This window comes from Salvelinus namaycush, chromosome 36 (genome assembly GCF_016432855.1).
Source record: "Salvelinus namaycush isolate Seneca chromosome 36, SaNama_1.0, whole genome shotgun sequence".
In the NCBI taxonomy this organism is placed as follows: domain Eukaryota; kingdom Metazoa; phylum Chordata; class Actinopteri; order Salmoniformes; family Salmonidae; genus Salvelinus; species Salvelinus namaycush.
The window spans coordinates 8,679,382-8,686,757 of record NC_052342.1 but is presented as its reverse complement, the minus strand read 5'-3'; the positions used below and the strand labels follow the sequence as shown (position 1 = coordinate 8,686,757).

The 7,376-nt window shown below is 43.5% G+C and overlaps 1 pseudogene; it reads left to right on the top strand.

Moving 5' to 3' along the window:
* The first annotated feature begins 573 nt into the window (after nt 1-573).
* LOC120030218 lies at nt 574-5,882 on the top strand (annotated as a pseudogene).
* The last annotated feature ends 1,494 nt before the right edge of the window (nt 5,883-7,376 follow it).

Below are 7,376 nucleotides of genomic sequence, written 5' to 3'. Positions count from 1 at the left end.
CCACATCACTTGATTGAAATTTTGAACGAAACAAATGTCTTATTTCATACATTTATTAAATTTATCAAGATATGCACAATATGGCAAAATCCATATCATGGCACAACGTCATACCGGTATTCACATTCATACCGGTATACCGCCACCCCTAGTCTGGAAACATACAGCTCATCATACCAGGGAGACTGCCTGCTTCGCAGTGTCACAACACACACTTACTCTATACATTTTTGTTCCAATTTAATCTACACTGAACAAAAATATAAACGCAACAATTTCAAAGATTTTACTGAGTTACAGTTCAGTCAATTTAAATAAATTCATTAGGCCCTAATCGATGGATTTCACATCACTGGGAATACAGATATGCATCTGTTGGTCACATATACCTTAAAAAAAGGTATGGATCAGAAAACCAGTCAGTATCTGGTGTGTCTACCATTTGCCTCATGCAACACAATATATCTCTTTTGCCTAGAGTTGATCAGGTTGTGGCCTGTAGAATGTTGTCCCACTCCTGTTCAATGGCTGTGCGAAGTTGCTGAATATTGGAGGGAACTGGAACAAGCCGTCATGCACATCGATCCAGTGCATCCCAAACATGCCCATTTGGTGACCTGTCGGGTGAGTATGCAGGGCATGGAAGAACTGGGACAATTGCAGATTCCAGGAATTGTGAACAGAACCTTGTGACATTGCATTATCATGCTGAAACATGAGGGGATGGTGGCGGATGAATGGCACAACAATGATCCTCAGGATCTCCTCACGGTATCAATAAAATCCAATTGTGTTTGTTGTCTGTAACTTATGCCTGCCCATGACCGTTGGTTCTCCTTCATTTTTATTTAGTGTATTTTTCACCACTTTTTTCTCCCCAATTTCGTGGTATCCAATTGGTAGTAGTTACAGTCTTGTCACTACAACTCCCGTACAGACTCGGGAGAGGCGAAGGTCGAGAGCCATGCGTCCTCCGAAACACAACCCAACCAAGCCGCACTGCTTCTTGACACAATTCCCATCCAACCCGGAAGCCAGCCGCACCAATGTGTCAGAGGAAACACCGTACACCTGGCGCCCGGAAGCCAGCCGCACCAATGTGTCAGAGGAAACACCGTACACCTGGCGACCATGTCAGCGTGCACTGCGCCTGGCCCGCCACAGGAGTCGCTAGTGCGCGATGAGACAAGGATATCCCTGCCGGCCAAACCCTCCCTAACCCGGACGACGCTGGGCCAATTGTGCGCCGCCCCATGGGCCTCCCAGTCGTGGCCGGCTGCGACAGAGCCTGGACTCAAACCCAGAATCTCTAGTGGCACAGCTGCGATACAGTGCCTTAGACCACTGCGCCACTCGGGAGGCCTGTTCTCCTTAATTTTTGAATAAATTAATTTGTTATACTGTTCAACTATTGTCTTTCTCTCTCTGAGTCAACTATTCACCACAATTGTATGCACTGCAGTGCTAGCTAGCTGTAGCTTATTCTTTCAGTACTAGATTCCTTCTCTGATCCTTTGATTGGGTGGACATGTCAGTTCATGCTGCAAGAGCTCTGATAGGTTAGAGGATGTCCTCCGGAAGTTGTCATAATTACTGTGTATGTCTATGGAAGGGGGGAGAACCATGAGCCTCCTAGGTTTAGTATTGAAGTCAATGTACCCAGAGGAAGAAAGAAGCTACCTGTCCTCCAGCTACACCATGGTGCTACCCTAAAGAGTGCTACTGAGGCTACTGTAGACAAAACGGTGTGTTTTAACCAATTATTTAGTGACATGAATATATTTAGTATAGTTATCTAAAAATTATAACTTTATGTTTCACTATTTTTATGTAATTCAGTGAGGAGGATAGTCCTCCCCTTCCTCCTCTGACGAGCCTCCACTGGTAAACACATTTGAGAGAACTAAGCTTTTTTTTGCATATGGACAATTTCTGGGATCTTTTATTTCAGCTCATGAAACATGGGACCAACACTTTACATGTTGCATTTTATATTTTTGTTCATATGTATACATACAATAACACAAGTTACTGCTATAGAGATTAAAAAGATGTCAGTGAGTTTTCAGTGCTGTGCAGTGTACTAATCTCTTTGTGCCTGTGACAGTGCGCTCCTCCCCTGGTGGTCGCGGCTAACATCGATGATAAGATAGGGGTGTGTGCTGCCAGCCTACCCAATACCAAAATGTCCTGAAGTAAGATCTGAATGACATTTGTTTGGGTCCCCCATATTCATTAGGAACCAAACGGAAGAACATTTACTAAAACAGGGAGACACTACCTGAACTTGTCCAATAGGAAACACTTTATTTTTCTGTTGTGAAATGTTTTTGCAATGGTTTGCCCTAATGAATAGCAACCCTGATCGTAGCCCCTAACAATGGTTTGTGGTTCTCTTGCAGGTACCTGTTGAAGTTTGGCACTGTCAGACGCTACCTGGGCTACAACACTATGCAGGACTTCTTTTCCACTATGGCCACTGCAGGCCAACCCCACGTGTGATGACCGCCACTGCAGGCCAACCCCACGTGTGATGACCGCCACTGCAGGCCAACCCCACGTGTGATGACCGCCACTGCAGGCCAACCCCACGTGTGATGACCGCCACTGCAGGCCAACCCCACGTGTGATGACCGCCACTGCAGGCCAACACCACGTGTGATGACCGCCACTGCAGAAAACAGCAGGACAGCTATAAGGTAACCAAGGCTCCTTCCTCTCGCTCTCACTTTCTGTCTCTGGTGGTCGCTGTGTTTTGCTGTCTCTCTCTCTCTCTCTTCCTGTTTGTCTATCTCCTTCTCTCTGTCTCTCTCTCTACCTCTCCCATCGTGACCTAAGGTGTGTGAGGGGATGTACTATATGACTAAGTACAGTTGTAATTGACGGTATTGTGTGCTTTACATTTGATTGTCACAGGCCACATGACAGAAGCTCCATGGAAAGTGTCACCAATGTTTTTTACCACATGATGTGCTGTTTTTGCAAGATCGAATCCCCGAGCTGACAAGGTAAAAATCTGTCGTTCTGGGCAGTTAACCTACTGTTCATAGGCCGTCATTGAAAATAAGAATTTGTTCTTAACTGACTTGCCAAGTTAAATAAAGGTCAAATATATATATATTTTTTTATTTCACTTGCTACATCTAATGGTTTTGATCATGTTGTGGCGTTAACCTGTTAAATGACGAGGCCATAAACAATACCTAGTAATGCTTATACTGCCAGAAAGATTAAAATCTCGCCTTTCTGGTAAAAATAGTTATAAATTGCTGAGGTGTAGTCACTTTTGAGGACACAAGCTCAAGTACACAGTATAGATATTATATATTTTTTAAATTCAACAAAAGTCGGAGAATAAAGCTTGAAATAATTGAAATGCTTTCTAAATATAGTAACAATCAAACTATAAACTATATTTCACCATTCTTCTAACTATGAAATAAATGCTTAGTGACAGTACAAAAGTGGTCTTGTTTAAATTCTACTAAATGTTTAGTATTTTTTCATGTTGAGAGGAGCTGCGAAGTTTGATCTTTTGTCTGGATGAAAAGAGAATGTGATGCTTCACCTCCAATGCAAATTAGATTTCAGATTTCACATACTGCATCTCAGATGAGATCGGAGAAAGGCATGCGATGCGGGACAACCAGAGCTGTCACGGGGTGCACAGGAATTGATGTTGCACCGTTCACAGAGCGATCTGTACACAAAAATGTTGGCCAGAATGGTCCAGAACCATTTAACGTTCCGTGTCACTCCCTACTGTGTATTCCAGGGCAGCCAAAATGTTCTTGAGCTCTTGACCCGTCTGGAGATGGGTCAGAGTGTGTTGGGGCCAGACCGCTCAAACTGTGCCCAGTCCCTCAACAACCAAGCTGCCCACCACACTGAGAGGAGGGAGTACGACAATGCAGAGGACATGTACGAGAGAGCCCCGGACATCAGGATGAGAGCCCTGTCCCCTGACCACTCCTCCCTGGCCTACACCCCCAAACACCTGGGAATGCTCTTCAAACACAGGGTAGGTTGAGGAGATGGGATGTTTCTAACCAAGCCACCACAGGGCTGTTGCATATAACCCCATTAAACCAAGTCCTAGACCAGGAGAAGTTTACTCTTTTTACAACCAATTCTGTATTTTGGATGTAAATGGCATGTTATAGATGTGTGGGGACAGTTATACTTAAAAAAAAAAAAAAAGAATTCCCCCAATTTCACTTATTTTTGAGAAACTTACCCCAAGCAGCGATATACTTCTTCATTCTCGTTGTGCAGTACAGGGGTGCCGAAAAAACATGACCAAAGGCTCCCAAAACTTGTCCTTTTAGAAATGGAAACACTCTCAATATAGTGCTGCAGGTCTTTAGATGTTGTACACATGAAATTGTGTCATTCCGAACTTTATCTGCAAAGTTATATTCCATTTTGTGCGAATCGAGCGGTTTCCCCTATCCAGCTGTTCCATTCTCCGTGTAGCCTGCTGCTAGAATGGACAGAGGTATCACTTCTAAAGTTTTGATTGACAGTATTTGTTGTATACAACATCTAAAGACCTGCATCCCTGTACTGAGAGCTTTGACGTTTCTAAAGGACGTATTTGGGTATTTATGGAGCCTTTGTTCATGTTTATCCACGGCGCCCATAATGCAGAACGAGCAATGAGGAAGTGTATTGCGGGTGGGGAAAGTTTCTCTAAACCAAGGGAAATCGGAAAAGTATTCTCTTCTATAACATTGCTGTTTTGAAAGTTAGCTTAGAGACCTTATTCATATTCCTCACTCAACTCAAATTCTATTAGGTTGTAGGTTGTGTGTAATCCTGATTTGTGACTCTGACAGAGGATATGTGTGATGTCCAGGGGAAGCTGGAGAAGGCTGTTCCTGTATGAGCTGGCTCTGGACATCAGGGAGAAGAGTTTTGGACTTAAACACCCCAGTATGGCCACAGTATCGGTCAACCTGGCTGTATTCTACAGCAAACTGGTGAGAGGACCAATACTGCTTATATTTCACTGCATACCAGACCAGAGTTCAAATATTTAAAAAATCCTTTTAAATAGATTATCGTTTGGTTGAATCTGCCTGGAGTGCCAGATGTGTGGGGGTTGCAGTTTTGGGACTCTTCTATTGGTTTATTAAGCCAGGCAAGCTGGAACAGGCACAAACGTGTTTGAAATGATTTTTCATATATTTGAAACCCAGTTCTGCTGCATGCATACTAGGGACAGCTGTGTGTGGTTTGATTTTAATTGGATCCCCAGCTTAATTAGATTTCAAATGGAAATTTAGACTGTTTCTCCCAGATTCTGTCAGTGTGTGCTTGTGTCTGACAGAAGAAGCACTTCCTCATCCTCATTGTGCAGTATGGGGGTGCTGAAAACATGAGCAAAAGCTCAAAAAAGACCCAAATATATACTTTTAGAAACTGAAACGCTCTCAGTATAGTGATGCAGGTCTTTAGATGTAGTACACATGAACAGTCATTCCAAACTTTATCCGCAACGTTATTTTCCATTTTGTGCTACTAGAGCGGTTAAACACACACACACACACACACACACACACACACACACACACACACACACACACACACACACACACTCACACTCACACTCACACTCACACTCACACTCACACGCACACGCACACACACACACACACAATGTTATTGATAGTATACATACAGTACTATGAGCTGAACATCGTCATCAACCTTGTTTTGTCTCTGTCCATCCTCCTCCCTCTCTTTTCCCCAGCTATGAGGAAGGGGACTTTGAGAAAGAAGCAGAGCTCTACAAGCGAGCCATGGAGATCGGAGGCGGAGCCTTCTCTGGTGTGTGGGAAAGCCCCGTCTTGATACTCATCCAGTGGAGTCACGTTTAGCCTGCGAGGGCCCACCCCTCTCCCACACGCCCCTAGGTGACCCCTCCCTCTACCGTGCCTCCCAAGACCACAGGTGGTGGATCTCATTTTGTCTGTCCTTGATCCCATGTGTCCATTTCCTTGTGTCCTTCCAGAAATGCATTGGTTGAGAAGGGTGAAAATCATAGGCGCCAGATTCCCCCCCCGCCTCTCTGTCTCCCCCACCAGTTTTATGACGGTCATAAATACCTTGTAGAAACTCTGCCTTTGGGTTTGGCAGGATTGAGGGGAAAGAAGCCTCTTTGTCACAAGGAGATTCCTCCCCCCAAAACGGTAACATCAAAAGATTGAATAATGAAACAATATTTCAGTAATCCAAGCAGTTGGAATGGTCCGTGGGTACTTAAAGAACAATCCTGTCGAAAGGACAGTATAACAACATAACTATCTCTGAATGTGTATATTTCCCAGTTGTCAGGGTCACATCCAAATGTTGGGGAACTTATATGATTAAATATGAAACTATTTGTGAGAAGATTAAATGTGATGTTAGCCTTGTAAATGAGAGAATTGTTTTTCATATAAAGTCTTAACTAGTCATTGACCACACCCACGTGTGCACAGACATTACGTCAGCGTTATGGAACGCCTCCTTTTCCCAGAGAGTATAAAACCCACTTCTAAGAAAATTTACAAAGACCAGAAAGTGTGAAGCGGTGGCTACATGGCTGAGAAATGGTTTAAAACTAGAGACCAAGCAGGCGGACAGTGTGAACTGGACATCACAAATGGTTAGAATCGATTAGACCAGAACACGGCGGGTTGCTGTTGGTGTGGAAAGTGATCTTAGCTGTACCCAGAAGATGAAGACTACACAGGAACATTCAGTCTGCAGCTGTTTAAGTACTTTAGTCTAGTAAACAGGAGTGGTACTCTGAAAGATCCATTCTAAACGACCATTGGTACGTCTGACGTAAACATTATAACAGAGCTACAACTACGAAAGATTTTGATCTCTGGTGGACAAACCAGAGACTTTCTGTTGAATTACTCCCCAGACGGACCGGCGATTTCAACAGAGAGACAAGACATACACAATTAAATACGTACATTGCAATTCTTTTCGACTGTGCGGCCGTGCATGTGCAAAGTATTCACATTTCCATGAGCATAGTTATCAGCTGTATATGCGTAGGGAAGTCCTTTGTTTCTTCTCCCACTCTTTCTTACATGCCCCTCCCTTTCCCTCTCTTTTGAATCCGCCATTTTGTGGAACAAGCCGCCATACCGGTTTAGTTGCATTATGTAGTAATCAATGTGTAAACTATTCTGTTTGTGTGTTTGTCACTCTGTGTGAATAGTTAGTGAATAAATAATTAAGCCAATTTGTACATCTCTGATTCATCATTTATGGTAGAGTTCGTGCAGATATCCAAGGGTTTTGCGACATTCAGAATGAGACTGAAGGTAAATAAGAATGAATGAATTGACTGTGACTGATGTAAGCGATTTATA